Source organism: Gekko japonicus, unplaced genomic scaffold (assembly GCF_001447785.1).
Source record: "Gekko japonicus isolate JY-2015 unplaced genomic scaffold, Gekko_japonicus_V1.1 scaffold921, whole genome shotgun sequence".
Taxonomy (NCBI): Eukaryota; Metazoa; Chordata; class Lepidosauria; order Squamata; family Gekkonidae; genus Gekko; species Gekko japonicus.
The window spans coordinates 349,125-372,482 of NW_015168676.1; the positions used below are offsets into that span (position 1 = coordinate 349,125).

The 23,358-nt window shown below is 47.9% G+C and overlaps 1 long non-coding RNA gene across 1 annotated transcript in view; it reads right to left on the reverse strand.

Moving 5' to 3' along the window:
- Window positions 1-1,380: 1,380 nt before the first annotated feature.
- LOC107113964 overlaps window positions 1,381-23,358 on the reverse strand; it is a 48,223-nt gene continuing 26,245 nt past the window's right edge. The window contains exons 2-3 of the long non-coding RNA XR_001482632.1: window positions 2,135-2,216; window positions 1,381-1,964 (exon numbers count right to left, since the gene is read on the reverse strand). This is a non-coding gene — a long non-coding RNA (uncharacterized LOC107113964). The remainder of the gene's footprint in view (window positions 1,965-2,134; window positions 2,217-23,358) is intronic.

Below are 23,358 nucleotides of genomic sequence, written 5' to 3' on the forward strand. Positions count from 1 at the left end.
CGGTCGGTTCACTCAGAGTGGATAAGGGCCACTAGTGGTGAATATAAGAGCATCTACCGAATGGGTGTCCGCTTCAATGCATGGATGTTGTAAGCTCAGACCCATAAAAGCTTACATTTTATTAGTCTTTAAGGTACCACTGGACTCCTTTTAGGTTTAGGCAAGCGGGAAACAACTCTCTTTTTCCTAAGCCCAGTTCTGAAATGTGGAAATCCCATTGTTCTCTGCATTATTTATTTTTATTTTATTTATTTATATTTGGATTTATATCCCACCCTACCCCGAAGGCTCAGGGCGGCTTCGTGTGTGCGATCCAGCCTGACACAGATGTCCCGTGCCAACTGATGTCAAAGGGAGTCTCACCCGTGGTTATTTTCATGTCAAACTCTAGAGCCAGAATGAGCTACGGTACCCTCAAGGCAGCACATTAAAGAGCAAAGATCATGACGCTGAGGAGCAAACTTACCTACCCAGGCACAGACCAGGATGCCATTAAAAGCCCTAAAGCGCCGGGGAAACCAGTCAGCATATATCTCTACACGCTGAGGGGTACTCTGAGCAGAGGTTTTTCCTCACATTTGTGGGGTCATCGGTTTTAAATATCAGTCATGGCCAGGGAGGGCATACCTTAACCTTACTAACTTCAGGTGGGCAGCTGTCTTGGTCTGAAGCAACAGAACAAAGTTTGAGTCCAGTGGCACCTTTAAGAACAACAAAGTTTAATTCTGGGCATAAGCTTTCGTGTGCATGCAGACTTCACTGTATCTGAAGAAGCGTGCATGCACACAAAAGCTTATGCCCAGAATTAAACTTTGCTGTTCTTAAAGGTGCCACTGGACTCAAACTTTGTCTTACTAGAAGAAGAAGAAGAAGAGATTGGATTTATACCCCGCCCTTCACTTGGAGTCTCAGAGCAGCTTACAAGCTCCTTTCCCTTCCCCTCCCCACAACAGAGGTGGGTGGGGCTGAGAGAACGCTGACATGAACTGCTCTTTCAGGAACAGCTGTGCCACAGCTTGTGACTGATCCAAGGTCACATCAGCAGGTGCAAGTGGAGGATTGGGGAATCAAACCTGGTTCTCCCAGATTAGAGTCCGCACACTTAACCACTACACCAAACTGGCTCTCAGTGTATTTAAGCATACATAATTTCTGCTGCAATGCAGCCCTCTTTGTGAACGAATTCCCACTTAAGTATGTTGTAGGGCTATCTTTCGGCTATGCTCCTGCAGAGTGCAGGGGGTTGGACTAGATGACCTGCAAGGTCCCTTCCAACTCTAACATTCTATGATTCTATTAGGCTGGTCTTGAGACATCCGGTCTTTGAAATAATATTTAATATTTTATTTATTTATTTATTTTTCACATTTATACCCCGCCCTCCCCATAGGCTATGTCTTCTCTTTTTTTCCAGTTTGACAAACTAGTTGCTGGCTTTTTAGCAGACCTTGTTCAAATCAATGCTGCACTAGATACCCCTGTGGCCTTTATTTATTATTTGTTTACGTACAACATTTTGGGGTCCAGGTGAGAGTGACCATCTGGAATGCAATTTAAATTAACCCAATGGCTCCCCAAAGCCACATGCTTCCAGATCTCTGTTGTCTGCCCTCTTTAATGGTACATAAAAATCGGACATCCAGCGACATGAACATTTGAAACAAAATAAAATACATAAAATGCAACACATCCTGTTTTCTTCATAAAGCTATGGAACGGCATGGGTCAACTTTTTTCTTTTTAAGTGCACAAGTTTTAACGTAAAGGCAGTAAACCCCAGACAGAAAGAACTTAAACAGTGAGAGAAATGAAACTGTTGTATCTCTGGATGTTCCGCTTGAGGATTTCCGAACATGGGCCGAGTACTCGCTCAAAACGAGGCCGGTCCAGCTTGACACACTTCAGGGGCCCGCGGGCCACCACGGTGGCAGCCCGGGGCCGGTTCAGCAAAACGGCTATCTCTCCTGGAAGCAGAAACAAAAAGACCATCATGCACTGATTGACGACCAATCCCGATAAAAGGGTCTTCCCTGTTTAAATGTCTTCTGCACAGAAAGCCACGCTGTCATGCAAACCCCTCTCTAAAAATATTGGCTTACTTCTCTAAATAAATTGAAAAGGAACATGCACTTACCGAAGTAATCTGATGGCCCGAGCCGCCCAACTTCCACATACTCCTCATTAGCGGACCTGCGCTGAAGGACAGATGCCGTACCCTGAAAAACATGGCCAAAGAGGGGGTTCGTGTCACTCCACTGAATGGCTGCTCTGAAAATCCAAACCAAGCATCAATGCACTCCAATCAAGGGTCAACCTTCATAGATGCAAGATGTTCTAGAACTCATACTCACTCCAAGTATAGTTCTCATTGAATTTCCAACAATATTATCAATTCAACTGACGGATTCCAAATATTTATATCCTGCTTCCTGACAAAGCAGTGTCCACAAAGTTTTATCTATTTAAAACACTTATTAGCCACACAATATCAAATGACACAGTATCAAAAAGAACAAGGTGACCCAGTGAACTTCATGGTTCCAGGCTTTGGGCATTGGAGCCAGTAAGAATCCTACACCACCATCAGGGCTTCTGGAATGTTCTCTCTCTCTCTCTCTCAGTATGGCCATAACTGCACATGGAAAGTGCTGTCACGTCGCAGGCAACATATGGCAACCCAGTCCAGTTTTCAAGGCAAGAGACAAATAGAGGTAGTTTTTCAATTGCCTGCCTCTGCATAGCGACCCTGGACTTCCTTGTTAGTCTCCCATCTAGGCTTGTAGCTATAGTGGGGCTTTTTTGGGGGGGGGGTGTCTGCCCCCTTTCTTAAAGGCACAGCCCCAGAAGAATTTGTCCTGTAAATGCTTTTTTCAATCATTTAAAATCATTTTTAAAGGTGTGCACTCCTTTAAGCAGAGTGGGGAGCCGTAGTTGACTAATTCCCGCACTGAGGAAGGGGGTTGGAGTAGGCGACCTCTATGATCCCTCTTAAGAGAGTTTTCCTGCCCAAGTGTTAGCTTTCTTGACTCACCACCTCCCACCTGCCGGCTTGTTCTCAGAATTGTTGCTTAAGCTGGTGGAGGTGACTAGCTTGCAGCAGCTGAGGACAGTCATCTAAAGTGGTTGGCAGCTTGCAATTTAGAGATCTCTCCTGGTCACAGCTTTCTGTTGGCTGAATGGCTTCTTTGTGCACTGATAACTTGACCCCCACCAGAAAAAAATTTGCCCCACAAGCCACAAAATCCTGGTTACGGGCCTCCTCTCGTCCAAGGACTAACCAGGGCTGATCCTGTTTAGTTTCCAAAGTCTGACAAGACCAGGCTAGCCTGGGCCACCCAGGTTTGGGCAACAGCATACAGCCAACTGCATTCTGAATTGAGTGAAAGCCAAAAGAGCCAGGCTTCTTCTGTGCCCACCTACTGCCCGACCCCACGCAGTCGCCCCAGCGGTGTGGAGGTCTCCATCATTCACATCTAACACCAGCAACAGCCCAAGGCATTAGCCTCAATAAAGGCACGAGAGGACGGAGACTGAGGCTGGTAAGCACAGATTGGGAATGGTAGGCATCCTGTAGCCCAGAGGTGTCAAACACGCGGCCCAGGGGCCGGATCAGGCCCCCCGGAGGGCTTCCATCAGGCCCGCAGTGGAACTGACCATCTCCTGCTTCCAGTTCTGCTGCTGCTGCTGCATCATAGCTTGCTTCGCCAGACTCTCTCAGTCGCTCAGCCATTTCATGTTTTAACCTGAGTCTTAGACTCAGAACTCTGAGGATGAGATTTCTGTGGTGAAGGTCAATAAATCAAAATTAGCTTTGCAGCTTACAGAGCTAATGTTTTAAGCATGTTTTTATTTTAAGTAAAAAAAAACCTTTGCGTTTGTGTCCTTTATGATGTTTATATCTCCGCTACCTGGCATTACATTTTGTGACCCACATGGCCCGGGCCAACAAGGTTCATTTATGTCAGATCCGGCCCTCATAACAAATGAGTTCAACACGCCTGCTGTAGCCCATCTAATGCCAGTGCAAATTTGATCTTTTTTTTTTAAGTCAGCAAGAAACAGAGAAAAGACAAGGAAAGCTTTTTTAGCTGAAGAGCAAAACAAAGAGAGAGCCCTGCATTTGAAACAAAACCTTGCCTGAGCCAGGGAAAGACTGGCCATCTGCAGAGTCTTGTGTTTGGAGGGGATCATGCCAGTCAAGTAGAGATTCTGTGGGGCATCATGTTGGGGGCACGCGTTTTGACTGCTGTGTGGAGCTGCCACCCAGTCAATGCTCACTTCTCTCCCCGACCAACCAGGAAAACCCCCCTATCCAGGCGGAGCATTCCTTGGGAGTGTGTTAACTACTCGGTTGTTCTCCTTGTGCCACGCCAGGCCTTTCCACGTTTGTGCGTCTTCTGATGCCCCTTGGATATCGACCCTCGACTGAGCCCAGACTGAGCTCAGTCCAAACGAAGGAACTGTGGGGGAGACCAGTCACACCTGCTAAGGAAATCTCCCTGCACCATTTCCCCAGAGGAGGCTGGGCACAACACTCTGAAATGCAGCAGCCTTTTGTGGATCTGCCATGAAGTTGTAATCACCCTGAGGTTTTTCGGCGCCTGAGGCAGATTATAACTTTGGCGCTATAACTCAGGAGGATGGGACCAGCAAAGCACAGCGGGAGTCGAGGGTCATCCTCGCTCCAGGAGACCTTGGAGCTGAGGTGGAGGCGACAGGTGAGCCCATCTCCAACATTACTGTCACCGCAGTCTAGATCTGAGCCAAACCAGGCCTTGTACTCGGGGTCTACCTAGGTCAGCTTGCTCTTGGGCGGTTTTACCATCCCAGTTAAGACCCTTCTGTGCCTGAAACCACAAAGCTGAACTACCAGAATAGACAATACGTTTTATTGTTTATTTTTATTTAAACCCTGCTTTTTCACCCCACCGGGGACTGAAAGCAGTTTACAACATTGTTCTCTCCGCCTTCATGTTATAGAAGAAGAAGAAGAGAAGATGAGATTGGATTTATACCCCACCCTTCACTACCCAAAGGTGTCTCAGAGCCGCTTACAAACTCCTTTCCCTTCCCCTCCCCACAACAGATACCCTGTGAGGGAGGTGGGCCTGAGAGAGCTCTGACAGAAACTGCTCTTTTTCAAGGACAGCTCTTATCAGAACTATGGCTTGCCCAAGGTCATCCAGCCAGGTGCAAGTGGAGGAGTGGGGAATCAAACCCGGTTCTCCCAGATTAGAGTCCGCGCACTTCACCACTACACCAAACTGGCTCACAGCAACAACTTTGTGAGGTAAATTCAGGCGGGTAGCCATGTTGGTCTGAAGCAATAGAACAAAGTCTGAGTCCAGTGGCACCTTTAAGGCCAAAAAAGTTTGTTTGTTTCGATTTATATCCCGCCTTGCCTGCACAGGCAGGCTCAAGGTGGCGTACAACAGTTAAAACACAATAAAACACAGATGAGAAAACGCAATTTTATAAATTAGTATAAAATTTCATAACAAGTATATATTTATAAGGTACTGCGGTGGCTCAAGTGGCTAAGACGCTGAACTGCAGGCTGTGGAAGGTCGGTAGTTCAGCAGTTCAAGACCCAAGCTGCCGCATGACGGAGTGAGCTCCCGTCTCTAGTTCCAGCTCCTGCCAACCTAGCAGTTCGAAAGCAAGAAATTGCAAGTAGACAAATAGGTACCACTTCGGTGGGAAGGTAACAGCGTTCCGTGCACCTTGGTGTTTAGTCATGCCGGCTACATGACCACGGAAACGTCTTCGGACAGCGCTGGCTCTTCAGCTTTGAAATGGAGATGAGCACCGCAATCCTAGAGTCGGACTTGACTGGCTTTCGAGCTATTGCTGTAAGATGATCCAAGTTGTTCTTAATACCATTAACATGAGGGTTGTAGCAGTTCAGTTTTTAATAGCTCAGTCATCAGTGGCGGCTCCTAATGGAAGGCCTGGTGGAAGAGCACACGAAAGCTGATGCCCAGAATTAAACTTTGTTGGCCTGAAAGGTGCCACTGGACTCAAGACTTTGTTCTTGTGAGGTAGGTTAGGCTGAGAGGATGGGACTGACCCAAAGTCACCCAGTGAGCTTCCTTGACAGAGCCGGGATTCGAACCTGAGTCTCCCCAATTGATTCATCTCAGCAAAGCATCCACTGCCATCTTGCAGGATGTGAAGATGGCTACGGCAAAGTCCCCTTTATTGTCCCACAGGGGCAGCAGACCTTTCGTGGACCGGTCGAAAATCATCCGTCCATCCTCCAAAGCAAAACCCCCGCCAGTTTTACATTCTCAATGTCTTTTCCAAAGATTTATTTCAGATGAAAGAGGGGGATGGGGGGTGGAGGGGAGAAGAAGAAAAAAAAAAAGGATTGCTTCCCACTCTGTCTGGCCTCAACTTTGACTCCTGCCAAATGCTGCCTTCCACAGACCTTGCCCCGCCACTTCTAGTGGCTCCAACAATCGCCCCTCCAAACACATGGTATAAACCAGGGAATTTCCTGGGCCATTTCTGGCCACCCCTCTGCAGCTTGTCTGCCTTTTGGATCCGAGAAACACCCCGGGATCTGCCGCCGAAGGGTAGAAATGGCTGATCTCCACGTTTTTAAAAAAATCTCCCCTTGGCAGGATGGAGGAATGCCTATTCCAGATACATATTTTTCCATTCTTGTTTTCAACCCTCAGATTTCTGACTCTTGCCCAGCACGAACAGGTCTATAATGAACCAAAAGAGAGAGACAAAAAATACCCAATATCCCGACAACAGGAAGCAGATGTGAAAATAGATTGTATCTTTTTTTTTGCCTCTCCGTACAAGGGCTCTCTACTCCGCTAGGGCTTCCTGGAGACCTGTCAAAGGGTGACCCTCTTGGAAATACCGTCCTCACCAGGGCACAAAGGAGAGGATGCTTATAATTAATCATCAAACAGCCGCTCAAACGTTTTACCGTTTGAACCAATCCTGCCGAATCTTCCATTGCAACAGGTCCCCGTTATTCCATCCGATGAGGATGTGAAGGCCAGTTGTAGCAACAATGATAACGCGCCGAGCGGGCTGGTGATACGCGGCTGTCAGAGGAGCCCAAACCTACACCGCTTCCCCTCCTTTTATTTGGATTTAATGGTTAATAAACCACCTAAGATGATGGGTACACATAGGCAAAGTTCCCAGGAGGCTCCACACTCTTATCAGGGTTGCAAGTCCTCCAGGCAGGCTATTTCTAAATGGAACCACCTGCTGACTGCTTATAAAATAAAGGAGCAATGCTCTTCAGTACACCTTGGTGCTGTACACTCTACTGTGCTTCTGGTGATGCTACGGAGACTGCAGGGGAATGTGTTAAAAGAAAAAGAATGGCTCATGAGGACGTATCAATTGATCTTCAACGGCAGCCGCTCAGGCATTTTAAAGGAAAAGCGGACATACTAACTGTGTCTCTTGTGCTGTACAAGTTGTATCCTCTTCTCTCTGTGTGTGTGAAGTGCTGTCAAGTTGCTTCAACTTATGGCGACCCTATGAATTAATGACCTCCAAAACATCCTCTCGTTAACCGCCTTGCTCAGGTCTTGCAAACGGAGGGCTGCGACTTCCTTGACTGAGTCAATCCATCCCATGGTAGGTCTTCCTCTTTTCAACTTCTCTTAGCATTATTGTCTTTTCCAGTTATTCTTATTTCCTTGTCGTGTGGCCAAAGTACGATAGCCTCAGTTTGTTCATTTTAGCTTCAAGGGAGCCTTCAGGCTTGATTTGATCTAGTGTTGCTCCAGAAACTCTGCTGATATGAAGAAATTACCCATCTACCAGAATGCATTCCCACTCAAAACGTCTCTTTTCGTCCTGTTCTGAACCAGAAGGCATTGGCTGCATTTCTCCCAAGACCAGCTGCAAGCACTGACTTCTGAACCACCACCAGTTACATGTTCCCGGTATGGTCTACAATTCAGACATTATAGAACTCTTAATGTCAGCTACGCTGCCATGGGGGTTGGGGAGCTCGATCTGTGTCTGGTTAATTGCTACTGCATTCCTTTCTGTGCTTTTTCTGCTTTACGCTGAAATGCTTATCTATACAGATGTGCAGGAGGGAGTTGTATTGTCTGGGTTTTTCCTAGGTGCCCTGGGAGAGTGTTGGTTCTCAGCTTTAGCTAACTAATGGTCTCCAAGCTTTATCCTGCGTGCGGGAGGGTGCCTAATTGGCTAGTGCTCTGGGGGGGGGTGCATACGAATACCCTATATCCTATTATGCCCATGGGGCCGCCACCATTCTTAACAGTGCTTATATTACTGCATCTATAGCTCTGCAATAAAAGTATTACCGTTCTTGAATGCGTGTACTTCATTGTTGGCTGTGGGTTCTGACACTTAATCCAGTTTCACTGGTCCTTAACCCCCCCAGAATACCCCCAACCACCACTTCCTAAGAAAGCCAGTTGGGTGTGGTGGTTAAAAGCAGCGGACTCTAATTTGGAGAACTGGCTTTGATTCCCCACTCCTCCTCCACATGCAGCCAGCTGGGTGACCTTGGGTCAGTCACAGTTCTCTCACAGCTGTTGTCTCAAGACCAGTCCTCGAAAGAGCTCTCTCAACCCACCTGCCTCACAGGATGTCTGTTGTGGGGAGAGGAAGGGAAAGGAGTTTGGAAGCTTCTCTGAGACTCTGAGTAAAGAGAGGGGTATAAATCTAATCTCCTCCTCCTCCTGTCTTTGATGCCATTGGTTGTCCAAGCATTCAAATATTCCCTTGTAGGGCTGCCATCCGAGTGGAGAAGTCCCTGGGGATTTGGGCATGGAGCCTGTGGAGGGCGGGGTTTGGGGAGAGGGATGAACCTCAGCAGGCTATAATGCCATTGAGTCCACCCTCCAAAGCCGCCATTTCCTCCAGGGGAACTGATCTCTGCTGTCTGGAGATAAATTGTAATTCCGGGAGCTCTCCAGGTTCCACCTGGAGCTTGGCAACCCTAACCCCCACCACTCACAGGACGCCCGTATCATCTGAGCCGAACTAGCCCCATACTAGCCAAACAGAGTCCCCATGTCCAGATGCCAGATGGTAATCCCAGGCTGTCTGTAAACTTCCCTGGATTTTCTGGAAATGGAATGTTTACCTAGGTCAAGGGTGTCAAACTCATTTGTTATGAGGGCTGGAACTGACATAAATGAGACCTTGTTGGGCTGGGGCCGTGTGTGTCATAAAATGTAATGCCAGGTAAAAAGGTAAAGGTTCCCTTGCTCGAAAGCCAGTCGAATCCGACTTGGCCCATGTTTGACACCCCTGATCTAGGTGGTCTGATCCAGCAAAGCGGTCTTTGTGTTTTCAAAATACCATACCCCTCGCCCAAAGGCCCCTGACTGTTTGTAGGAGCTCCATCAGTCAGTTTTGCAGGATCGGGAATAAATTTGCTGGTCACGCCCACAGACAAATCTCACGGCCTTCTGGTGTCCCTCCTTTAAGGACACCTCTGGTGACCAGGAAAGATTTGCATCCCTTGTCATGACGTTTTACGGCTCAGACATCTCAAACCTCCACGCCCGTGAGTTTTAGAGGGACGTTTGACCTCAAGTTTTACTGGGAAGAGGCCAGCTCTGGAAAACGAGAGAGATGGCCCTCCTGGGTTACTATACTTTTTTGGGACTGAAATGATAAATCTTCAGTGGTTTCGGGAATCCTATAAAGCGCCAGGAGGGTCTCCTTTCCCAGTAATTGGATCTCATTTCTCATTTCTCCTCCTCCCCTCCTCTGACCAAATACGGGCACTGCATTGGCAGGGCAACAGGCTGACCTAAGAGCCATCGGTTCTCACCAACTATCCAGTATCTTTGCTGACCCCCCCAACCTCCACATGCACCTGTTTGCCTCTCCTCCCTCCCTCCCTCCCCCTCCCCACAACTCCCTTCACGGCAGACCGGCTCCGTTTGCAACAGCGGCACAATACCTCCTAATGGCTTTCAGGTGCGCCGGGTGACTTGCTGCACAAAAAATATATGGCTTTATTTATGGCACCGTAATGTCGGATATTAAAAAATAAATTAAAATTTACGACCCGTGCCCTTGCATCCCTTCTGAAGTAAATGGGGTGGGAGCGTCTAAGATGTTTTCATTTTGAAACTTTGCAGTTGGAAGCCATGGAACGGGTCCTCAATGTTCCCGAGTCCTGATCGCTAAGCCCGGGACCTGAGGTTGGCGGCTGACCTGGTGTGCCTTTTATCGGCATGCTGTCTTCTATAGCCGTACGATTGCCTGTCACACTTTTCTTGGGGCTCCCACTACTGTATTTTCTCTACACGCCTGTTGCATACATGAAGTTGCCTTCTCCGGATTTGGAACATAGGTCTGTCATGGTCAATACTGTCTACTCTGACGGGGAGCAGCTCTCCAAGGTCTCAGGCTGAGGTCTTCCACATCATCTGCCACCCAATCTTTTTAACTGGAGATGGAAACTGATGTGGAAGACCTCAGCCTGAGACCCTGAAGAGCCACTCCCAGTCCGAGTAGACAGTATTGACCATGACAGACCTACTGCTGAACTTGCACAAACGCATGAAACTGCCTTCTACTGAGTCAGACCCGGGGTCTACCAAAGCCGGCATTATCTACTCTGACTGGCAGCAACTCTCCAGGGTCAAAGTGGAGGTCTTTCACATGACCTACTACCTGATTCTTTTAACTGGAGATGCCAGTGGTTGAACCTGAGACCTTCTGCATGCCAAACCGGTGCTCTGCAAGACAGAGATGTCCCGCCAGGCATAAGGTCAGGGATAGCAACGGTTAGATTAATACCCACTCTGATAGTCACCAATTGTAAGGCATCGGTTTTATTATGCTCCATGGTAAATTAAATGTTATACTTTTTTTATGGGAAAATGATATTTTTAGCTATTTTATTATGTTGTAACCCACCCTGAGCCCTGCTGTGCAAGGAAGGGTGGGATAGAAATCAAAAGCATAGATAAATAAATAAATAAATAAAAATAAAGCCACTGTTCCTCCACTGTTCAGTAGAAGAACATGGGAAGAGCCCTGCTGGTTCAGACTAGAGATCCATCTAGTCCACCATCCCATCTCACACAGTGGCCAACCAGTTCCTCTGGATGGCCAACAACAGAGCATAGAGGCCGAGATTTTCCTTTGTGAGGAACAATAGAAGAGCCTTGCTGGATTTGACCAGTGGTCCATCTAGTCCAGCATCCTGTCTTAACACAGAGGCTAACCAGTTCCTCTGGATGGCCATCAAAAGGGCACAGAGGCTGAGGCCTTTCCCTGATAAGAACATCAGAAGAGCCCTGTTGGATCAGACCAGTGGTCCATCTAGTCCAGCATCCTGTCTTAACACAGAGGCTAACCAGTTCCTCTGGATGGCCATCAAAAGGGCACAGAGGCTGAGGCCTTTCCCTGATAAGAACATCAGAAGAGCCCTGTTGGATCAGACCAGTGGTCCATCTAGTCCAGCATCCTGTCTCGCACACAGGCCAACTGGTTTCTCTTGACAGCATCCTGTCTCGCACACAGGCCAAGGCCTTCCCCTGACAAGAACATCAGAAGATCCTGTTGGATCAGACCATGGTCCATCTGGTCCAGCATCCTGTCTCACACATTGGCCAACCGGTTCCTCTGGAGAGCCAAGAACAGGGTTTGGAGGCTGAGGCCTTCCCCTGATAAGAACATCAGAAGAGCCCCACTGGATCAGACCAGTGAGGGTCCATCGAGTCCAGTATCCTGTCTCACACAGTGGCCACCCAGTTCCTCTGAAGGGCCAACAACAGGGCACAGAGGGCAAGGCCTTCATAAGAAGAGCTCTGCTGTATCAGACCAGTGGTCCATCTGGTCCAGCATCCTGTCTCACACAGAGGCCAACTGGTTCCTCTGGAGGGCCAACAACAGAGCAGAGAGCCCAAGGCCTTCCTCTGATAAGAACATCAGAATACACCCTGGTGGATCAGACCAGTGGTCCATCTAGTCCAGCCTCCTGTCTCACACAGTGGCCTATTGGTTCCTCTGGGTGGCCAACAACAGGGCATAGTGGCTGAGGCCTTCCTCTGATGTTGGAGGAAGTCTTGGTGGATCTTGTAGATCAGACAGGGCTGCCAGCTGTTTTGTGATTCCAGGGTAGGGGTGGGTGAAAGAATGGGGCCTACCTGGTAGATCAGGGAGTGGAGCCTTGTAGAACAGCGTGGAGGCTTGTTCCGTGCAGAGGACCACAGGAGGAGAGTGTGGCTGTGCCTGGGCCTCAGCCTGAGGGACAATGAGCAGAGCAAACGGCAAAAACTCTCGCTAAGCCAAGCAGAAAAGCCCTTGCCCTTAATTCTGGCCCTCCACACTTGTCTTCCTTTCCCTGGAGAAGGCATGCCCAGCCCCTGCAACCACGTAGCTCTACGGAAGCACCACAAGAATCACCGAGAGACTCGAGTCTCCCCCCCCCCCCCAAAAAAAAAAACAGTAGCTCAGTTACGTGTGGGCAGCAAAACAGCACTCCAGTTTGCTTCATCATACAGATCCACGGCATGAAGCCTACGTTGTTTTGCTTCCCACAGGTTTTTTCTATTAAGCCTCTTCACATCCTTGCCCTTGCAGTTCCCTTCAGTTCACCAGTATTGCAGGGCTTGAATGAGCATCAAATAAACCTCCGAATGGAAGAATCACCACTTATGGATTTAAGAGGCCCACATGGAGCACATTTCAGTCACTAAGAAGAGTGTGGCCGGGGGGGGGGCGGGGGGAGGCACAAAGACAAGAAAATATGAAGCTGTAGTTCGGGTCTAACAGCTCTCCCTCGAAAGTCTGTACAGATTTTAGCAGTGTGCCTCCTATGGAAATGTGCCGAGCACATGTGAGCAGGGGCCATCTCGTAGAAAAAGAGGTGCAGGAGCTCATTAGCATAACTTATTTGCATATGCCACACCCCCTGACATCACCGGAAGTGTGTCAGAAGGCAACACCCAGTGCTCAGGCTCCACTGGACCAGGCCCGTAGCTACAGTGGGGCATTTCGGGGCTAGGCCCCCTGACTTACTGGCAAGGCCCCCCCACTTCCCATCCAGCCCAGGGAGCCCAAGTGGTGGCGGATGCAGGGAAGGAGCCGGGTATTCCTTTAATTTGATTAGTCAGTGCCCCCTAAGAAATTTAAATGCCCCCCGACTTAAAAAATCCTGGCTACAGGCCTGCACTGGACTGTTTTGGATTGCTAGCTATTGGAGGGGGGGGACATGCAGATCTGTCCTCGCAGAGGAGGGAGAGCTTGTACATGAATAAAACTTGGTGTTAAAGGTGCCACTGGACTCTTTTGGACCGGGTGGGGGGAGCTCTGCAACTTCTCTGGCTGCTTCTTGCTCTGACTGAGGGCTGCTAGGAGCAGGGGTGGGGCTTGTTGCATGTGCCCGCCCCCTGGGCTCTTTACTGCCAGAGCTCCGCTCCTGTGCACTCCTACAGGAAATGACCCCTGCATGTGAGGCACATGGTGCACATGGTGCATTGGGGCAAACCTCTTCCTCAGGGTTGAAACTGAAGGGTTGAAGACAGCACTGATTGGTGGGTCTTTATGTCAGTCACCAAAGCCACCCCTACCCTTCTCAGAGCAATTTTTACAAGTGTAAAAAAAAGGAGAGGTTCAAAACCCTTAAGAAAAAAGGGGGGAAGCAGCAAACAACTGGGGAGGAGGGAGCAAACTAGAGTTGCCGACCTTCAGGTGTGGCCTGGAGATTTCTCAGAAATTAGGGATGCCAGCCTCCAGGTGGGGCCTGGGGATCTCCCGCTTTTACAACTGATCCCCAGGTGACAGAGATCAGCTGCCCTGGAGAAAAGGGCTGCTTTGAGAGGTGGACTTAGTGGCACTGTGCCATGCTGAGGCCCCTCCCCTCCCCAAACCCCACCTGGCTCCACCCCCCAAAGTCTCCAGGTATTCTCCAACGCAGACCTGGCAACCCTATCAAAAGTACAACCAATCTCCAGCCTACAGAAATCAATTTCCCCTGGAGGAAATGGCAGGTTTGGAGGGCGGACTCCATGACATTTGACCCCACTGAGATCCCTCCCTTCCCCAAACCCTGCCCTCCCCAGGCTCCTCCCCCAATTCTCCAGGAATTTCCCAACCCAGAGTTGGTAACCCTCAACAAATCGCCCAGAACAGGGCTGGGAGGTAAATGACTTTTGATTCAGAAGTGGTCTGTTTGAGGAAAGGAGGTAGAGAAGAAGCAACCCTGCACAACAGAAATCCCGCACCAGCTCCTTTGGGGCACATACAGGGCCAGCCACTGCCAAGAAATCAGCACAGCCATACGGTATATGAGGCAGGACATCCAATCCCTCTCAGCCACTAGGCAGTACTCTCAGAGTTGCCATCAATATTCATTTAGAGTTCTCCTCCCTCCTCTTTCGGGTGGTGTAGTGGTTAAGAGCAGTGGACCAATCTGGAGAGCCGGGTTTGATTCCCTACTCCTCCTCCACCTGAAGCCAGCTGGGTGACCTTGGGTCAGTCACAGTTCTCTCAGAGCTCTCTCAGCCCCACCTACCTCACAGGGTGTCTGCTATGGGGAGAGGAAGGGAAGGCGATTGTAAGCCGCTCTGAGACTTCTTTAGGTAGTGAAGAGCAATGCTCCCTCTAAACTGTGGAGTCCTGTGAGCAAAATTCTACTTTCTGAGCTACTGGCATTAAAGTTGTGAGCGAGTGATTTGGCTACTGCATAAATTAGTTTGCTCTGGAGCCCTCCTTCTTGAGTGAAGACAAAAAATGTATGAGCCAGAGGCTAAAAAGCTGTGAGCTAGCTCACACTAACTCAGCTTAGAGGGAACACTGGTGAACAGCAGAGTATAAAACCTACTTTTATTCTTCTAAACAGCCCTTAGCACAGCCTTACAAAATTTCAAAGACTAAACTGCATTTAGAAATTATGAAGAACAAGTAAAGAAGCAGGAATCCATAATTTAAAAAGCAGACACAGCACAGCAGTGGTAAATCCCAGTAAAATGAATAAAACTCTCATGTAGACTCTCACTGAAACCAACAGCAGTAAGACATCAAAAACAAGCGAACATCGAAAACAGCAATAAAGTCAGCCGAATCTGCAAAGCCCAGTTGATGGGAAGAGAATATTGTTCAGTTACACACAGCCTTCCAGAAGAGCAGAGCAGCAAAAGACCAATTGTGAGAGGCCAAGCTGGTTTCCTGGGGCAAGACGTTCCACAGCCCAGGGGCCATCGCCAAAAAAGCCCTGTCACGAATGCCCACCAATCTACCAAATATGCTGTTGCAGTCGGCCTCCAGCTTTGGAATGTGCCACTCGGCCTGTTTTCTATTATCTGTTCTCCACCTTCCAAAGGAGAACTGCATAACTGATGACTCACTGAACTCAAGGCTGCCGACCAACCACATACGGCCCCACACTGGGGACTCCCATCGGCCTCCCAGCTCTGCTGCCTGCCTGTTCCAAGAGCTCCGTGGAGCCCAACTGTGCTGCAGTAGAAAGATGCTGAGCAGACAAGCTTCGTTGGTATTTCCTGCCCAAACTGTTCTCCGCTGGCCTTTGCTAAAAATGTTGTGCCAACTCGTTTCTCGATGGATGTGTCACCTGACTCATCTGGCACCAGTTTGTAGTCAAATTAACACAACTCCATGTTTTTAAAGAACACCCAGAAATTGCCGATTTAAAATTGTTTAAACTGAGCTGCAAAGAGGAGCCAACCCAGGATCGGCTAGGGCTCTCAGCTCCCGCTGCCTCAACCGATCCTCTTGTTGTTGTTTTTCCTCAGGTGCATTGGACCTGGGGGGGAAATCGGGAATCCCCAATATTTACCGAATCCGAATACCATACCGGTATTGGGATTTGGGAATATTGGGAAATACCAATATTTTTCAGGTTCAATATACCTGAACCCCAAAAATGCCACGTTTCTTTGCACACCACTAGTAAAGACCAGTTCCTCTGTAGCAAATGGCTGCTTTGGAGTGTGGGCTCTACGGCACTGTGCCCCACGGAGGTCCCTCTCCTCCCTGTTGGAAGTTCCAGGTGTGATGTCCCCTGTCTCAGACCTCCAGACTGAGTGGCAAGAGAGGCTAGGTAGCTTGACAGGCACACCGGCCTTTCCTCCTCTTCTGCCACTGTCCTCTTTGAAATGCAGCTTGCGTTCTCGGGGACCAGCTTCCCCTTCCTCCTTCTCTCTCCCTCTCTGGATGAAGATGTGCTCTCTACCTGCACCCACCAAGAGAGAGACATGGCGGTCCTCTCTCGGCACCAGGAGGCAAGCGGGCGTTTTGCCATCTGCTTCCATCCTGTAGCTAGTAAGTTAGTAATCTAGCATGTCCCTGTTGGAAATGTATGTGTTTGCAAGGTCTCAGAGTCCAGCCATTATAGGGTTAACTTGTTTACCTTTCTATGCTGTTGTCTAGACTGACCTGGAAAGGAAACCTGGCAGACATCCAATGTGGAAAAAGCCCGCGAATCTGAGTGTGTTTACAAACAATGATTGGTTACTGTTTCCAGGTGACTTCCTTTCTAGGGGTTGAGAAGAAGGACAGATTCTCCATTATCGCTGTGTTAGTGTGTAACCATGGTTGAACTGTAAGCAGCTTAGAAAATGTAGTTTTTAGGAGTTCTGTTTATTTTGTAGTTTCCCTGTGTATCTTTACCCTTAGAAATAAAGGTTTTTAAAAGTAAAGAAATATCTTCTTTCCAACAGAGCAAGATCCATTGATACTCTGGCCCCGGTCACACGGAAGATTTTGGCCCGGGAGAAGGACGAATCGGGGGCGCAGCAAACTGGCGCGATCTCACTGCAACATCTGGGAAGCGGCGCGCACCCGTCCCCAAACCCGGAAAACCTGCTGCAAAAAAGAACCTCCTACAGAGGAGGACTTACCTGAAGCACCGCAGCAAGCGTGGCCGTGGGATCGCCGCCGTGCCCGTCGTCCAGAGCAATCCAGGCTCCCGGCCAAACTGCACACGGCCACACTTGCGCAGTTCGGCAGCCTCGCTCTCCCTTCAGTAGCTTCCTCCCCGGCATCTGATCGTGCCGGGAAGGAACTGTGCGGTGTCTGGAGCCATCCTTCTTGAGCGAAGACAAAAAATGTATGAGCCAGAGGCTAAAAAACTGTGAGCTAGCTCACACTAACTCAGCTTAGAGGGAACACTGGTGAACAGCAGAGTATAAAACCTACTTTTATTCTTCTAAACAGCCCTTAGCACAGCCTTACAAAATTTCAAAGACTAAACTGCATTTAGAAATTATGAAGAACAAGTAAAGAAGCAGGAATCCATAATTTAAAAAGCAGACACAGCACAGCAGTGGTAAATCCCAGTAAAATGAATAAAACTCTCATGCAGACTCTCACTGAAACCAACAGCAGTAAGACATCAAAAACAAGCGAACATCGAAAACAGCAATAAAGTCAGCCGAATCTGCAAAGCCCAGTTGATGGGAAGAGAATATTGTTCAGTTACACACAGCCTTCCAGAAGAGCAGAGCAGCAAAAGACCAATTGTGAGAGGCCAAGCTGGTTTCCTGGGGCAAGACGTTCCACAGCCCAGGGGCCATCGCCAAAAAAGCCCTGTCACGAATGCCCACCAATCTACCAAATATGCTGTTGCAGTCGGCCTCCAGCTTTGGAATGTGCCACTCGGCCTGTTTTCTATTATCTGTTCTCCACCTTCCAAAGGAGAACTGCATAACTGATGACTCACTGAACTCAAGGCTGCCGACCAACCACATACGGCCCCACACTGGGGACTCCCATCGGCCTCCCAGTTCTGTTGCCTGCCTGTTCCAAGAGCTCCGCGGAGCCCAACTGTGCTGCAGTAGAAAGATGCTGAGCAGACGAGCTTCGTTGGTATTTCCTGCCCAAACTGTTCTCCGCTGGCCTTTGCTAAAAATGTTGTGCCAACTCGTTTCTCGATGGATGTGTCACCTGACTCATCTGGCGCCAGTTTGTAGTCAAATTAACACAACGCCATGTTTTTAAAGAACGCCCAGAAATTGCCGATTTAAAATTGTTTAAACTGAGCTGCAAAGAGGAGCCAGCCCAGGATCGGCTAGAGCTCTCAGCTCCCGCTGCCTCAACCGATCCTCTTGTTGTTGTTTTTCCTCAGGTGCATTGGACCTGGGGGGGAAATCGGGAATCCCCAATATTTACCGAATCCGAATACCATACCGGTATTGGGATTTGGGAATATTGGGAAATACCAATATTTTTCAGGTTCAATATACCTGAACCCCAAAAATGCCACGTTTCTTTGCACACCACTAGTAAAGACCAGTTCCTCTGTAGCAAATGGCTGCTTTAGCGGGTGGCCTCTATAGCATTAAACTCTGCTGAGATCCCTCATCTCCCTAAACTTCCAAGAGTCTGGGACTTTTCAGTTTAGAAAAGAGACAATCTTCGCAGCTACTACTGCGCTACAATATTGGCACAAGTGGTATCAATGCTTCACCGGGAACACCAAAAGCCATGGATGCAAATAGAAGAATCATACGTGTCGCCTTTCAGCCTACAAGAAATTTTTTGGGTGAAACCTAACCTCAGGCCTAGATCTATTAAGTCTAACATGATCCTATCAGCCTCAATCAAGATGTGGGATCAGAAAAAGAAACTACTCCCGGATGGAATATCTCAGCTGTCGACATATTTGCACCAACCATGGTTTCCTCCCGGTATGACCCCTAATGCATTTGGGGACTGGACAGGGGCTGACCTTAGTCGACTGTGTGACTTGGTACATCAAGGGAAAATTAAGGACAAACAATGCTTCGACCAGTGTATCGGTGTTTCAACGCGCTGGCACCAATACTTACTGCAGAAAAATCTAATAGAAAATTGGCGGGACAAGGCATTTTCAAGAGGGAGCTGACACCTTTGGAGAGGATTATAAAGATATATCCAACTACATCAAAAGGGATACTATCTAAAATCTACAAGACGATAGTGACAACAGAAAATCGAACGAAGTCAAGTTATCAACTTCGCTGGGAAGAGGACCTTAATCAGCACTGGGAAGATAAAGATTGGGAGTCAATATGGGCCTCCCCAATGAACAAATCTACAGTATTCAACCTTCGACTACAACACTTCAAATTGGTCACGAGGTGCTCCATGACCCCAAAACAACTTAACAAAATAAACAAATCCAACGCCAGCAAGTGTTGGAAGAAATGCAGGCAGATAGGCTCTTACATTCATTGCTGGTGGAGCTGCCCAGTAATTAGTCAATTCTGGAATGAGATAACTCTACGCATAAAAGAAATGACCAGCCAAAGAATTTCCTTTAAGCCGGAAACGATACTACTGAATACGTGGGATGACTCCACGAAGGAAGACAAGAGACACCTCACATCGCTATTGTTAGCAACGGCTAAATTAACAATAGCCGCCCTATGGAAATCTCCCGATCCTCCTACGATATCTCTGTGGCATGATAAGCTCTGCGAACAGTTTGTCATGGCGAAAATCAACAACTTAAATCGAGAGGCCCAGGCTTCAAACATCACATCACATACAAAATTTAGAAGGATCTGGTCACCGGTGGTGAATTACATGACGAAACACGAGATACTACCCACAAACCACAATTATCATAGGTGGCTGTTCTTATAACGCACCTGATATCTTCGGTTTCTTGAATAGAGAATTAAGTCCATACACACTGTACGGTATTTAGCACTGACTGAGAGAGTTAATGAGAAGGGTAGTCTTAAGACTAAGGAAGTTTAATATAGTTATTTATGTTCACCAAGAATTTGATTATTGTTTCTTTTTGGTTCACTATTAATATAATACATATAACAGACATCACTTGTACATCTTTGTAGGATATACTGTATTACACTTGTAGTATTTGAGTTTTCTTTTCCTCCTGTTGTATTTAAGTGTATTTTCAAGTAAAAGAATAAAAATAAATTTTAAAAAAGAAAGAAAAGAGACAATTAAGGGGGGACATGATAGAGGTCTGACAAAGAGAAATTTTTCTTTCTCTCCCAAAATACTAGAACTCAAGAGCATCCAATGGAACTGATGGGCAGTAAGTTCAGGATGGACAAAAGGAAATACTACTACACACGGAGAGTGATTAAAATGTGGAACTGGCTGCCAAAGGATGTAGTGAGGGCCACAGGAATTAAACAGCTTTAAAGGGGGAATTACACAGATTCATGAAGGATAAGTTATCTATAGCTACTAGCCATGGTGGCTGAGGAGAACCCCCACAGTCAGAGGCACTAAACCTCTGAATCCCAGAGCCAGGAGGCAGTATCAGGGGAAGGCCTCGCCCTGTATGCCCTGTTGTTGGCCATCCAGGAGAACTGGCAGGCCACAGTGTGAGGCAGGATGCTGGACTAGATGGACCACTGGTCTGATCCAGCAGGGCTCTTCTGATGTTCTTCTAAGGGGAAGGCCTCAGCCTCTATGCACTGTTGTTGGCTGTCCAGAGGAACTGGTTGGCCACTGAGTGAGACAGGATGCTGCTGAAATAGATGGACCCTCAGTGGTCTGACCCAGCAGGGCTTTTCTTATGTTCTTATGAACTTCCCAGCCCAGTGGTGGCAACCCTACATTGAGCGGCTGCAAATCAAGCATCCTCCTAGGATGGAGAGCAGTTGTTTCCAAACAGGTGGTGATGCCTCCTAGGATGTTCTGAGATGTTCTCCAATGAGGAGGATAAGATCGAGAATTAGCTCTTTTCCATGGGGAAGAAGGACACGGGCCACAGGAAAGACATGAGCAGGTGCCACGGTGCCCAAGGGCGTCATGTTGGAGATCACTGGCTTGTTCTGAGTAACTTATCCTTCTTTGGCGACCCACAGGGATTGTCCCCAGTGACAGGGAGTCCAGGTACGCTCTCAGTTAAACAGCTACAAAAACCTCTGCAAAAGGAACGGTTAGATTCGAGTCCAGTAGCGCCTAAGAGACCAACAAGGTTTTGGGGGTGTCAGCTTTCAAGAGTCAAAGGTCCCTTCGTTGGATACAAGATATGTCTTGTATCTGATGAAGGGAGCTTCGACTCTCGAAAGCTTATACCACGAAAACCTTTTTGGTCTCTGATGTGCTACTGGACTCAAATCTAGCTATCCTACTGCAGACCAACACAGCTACTTTCTGAAACTATCTGCAAGAGGAAGTAACTGTTTAATAAGATACTTCCTGCTTAGGGGCTAACGTCCCCTGTCGATCCTTGCTGTGGGGTTGCCAGGCTGCCCGCTGAGGGGGTACCCCTCTCCCCCCCTCAAAACACCCCTCTCTTGCTGGCTATAAGATTATGGAAACAAATTGCTGGGAGAGGTATTTAAGTGGTCTATTGATTTTAAGACTTAATGTATATAACAGAGGCTGATTTTATGTTTACATCAGTCTGAATGTAAGCTTTTATGTAGAATCTATATTTTGTATACCTGATTGGTCTTTGACCGTATTAAACTAATTCATTCATTCATTCATACTGGCAGGAACCCAGAAATCATTGTGATGTGTGTACAAAAACTGGAAGTGATATGGGCACGTTGGGGACGTCAGGGGGCGACGCTCTGGTTTTGGGGGCAAAACTCTATGATCTGAAGTGAATTCCACCATCGAGTTTTGCCCAAAAACCAGAGTGTCAGCCCCAGCAACCCTGATGTGTCTGCACCACTTCCTGTTTATGTATGCACGTTGTGACGCTCCTCCCCACTCCCGGGAAAATCCCTTCCCCCTCCCCCGCCGGTGCAATGATTTGGCTTGGCAGCCCTGTCTTGCAGTGACTTTGGGAAACACCCTAAGGCAGGGGTGTCAAACATGCAGCCCAGGGGCCAGATCAGGCCCCTGGAGGGCTTCTATCAGGCCCGCACTGGAACTGGCCATCTCCTGCTTCCAGTTCTCTTGCTGCTGCTGCATCATAGCTTGCTTCGCCAGACTCTCTCAATCGCTCAGCCATTTCATGTTTTCCCCTGGGTCCTAGACTCAGAACTCTGAGCATGAGATTTCTGTAGTGTATGTCAATAAAATCATCGTAGGTTTGCAGCTTACAGATACACACCTGAACAGCATACTCAAGATTGCAACAGCACAGACATTTTGATGCAATAATTCAGAGCAAGAGGTGTCAGTTATCAGACACTGTTAAATAAACAAAATAAATAAGAGTGCTAATGTTTTAAGCATGTTTTTATTTTAAGTAAAAAAGAAACCCTTTGTGTTTGTGTCCTTTATAAAGTTAAATCTCCGCTACCTGGCATTACATTTTATGACACACATGGCCCGGCCCAACAAGGTCTCATTTATGTCAGATCTGGCCCTCATAACAAATGAGTTTGACACCCCTGCCCTAAGGCTTCCATTCATAAAGTCCACCTGTCCACCTAGGATCAAAAAGCGTGGCAACCATCCCTGCTATAGGAGTATTAACAACTACATGCCTTTGTCCACGAAAACACTACTGCTGAATTTTGGCTCACCGAACCAAGCTACTGAACATCTTACTAGCGCACTGTAGAATAGTATGGGGGGGGGGGGGGAGGAGGGAGAGAGAAGAGAGAGAGAGAGAGAGAGAGAGAAGATGTTTGGCGTAAGTCAGACAGAAGCATAATCCAAGACATGTCAAAGTCAATGGAAACTCTTCTTGGCTCCTTCCCGGGTTGGATGGAGCCCTAGAAAACCAAAACACATTGATGGCGCAGATGACAGTGGAGTACTTTTCGGTTCTGCATTGGTCACGTGCTTCAAAAAATGACTGGGTAATTGATGCAACACCTTATGGTCATTTTAAGTTTGAAAAAATTAAGGTGGCTGTTGATGTTTGTCACTGCTGGAAGAGACCCGCTTGGAAAGGGCGACAGACCAATAGCTCCAGCAGATGCACCGAGATTCAACCCAACCTCAAGGTGATGTTTTTGAAACCCAAAAAAACAAGTTTAAGGCCGAGCAGCTGGTTTTAATTTAAAACTCTACACCAGTATAATTTTCAAGCAATTTCGGTTCAGTTTCACCGGCTTTCTTCTCGCATGACTATTCCGGCTTCTTGCCTGTTAGAAAGATTACTATGTTGAATCGGAGGGGTTGCCTAGACAGGCCTCACATTTGCATTTCAAAAGCAAACACTCTCTTGGAGCGATGTCCACCAGCTGACTCGCTCTTTTCTCGGCCCGAAAAGATTTATCGGGCAATAATAACGATGAAAGAGGCATTTCTCAATTGGGGAAGACACCAGCTTCCAAGCGACGGGAAGAGCTAGTGAGTTCTTCACAAAACGGTGAATTATTTTGTGCTGAACAGCCACATGCTGGTTTGTGAATGATGGGACGGGGGAGGAGAGGTGGAGCCTCTCAGTGGCCACGGAATATTTATACAAATCCAGCATGACTTGCCTTCCACTTATGGTAAAGGAAAGAATATATACGAATCAACGTATAAAAT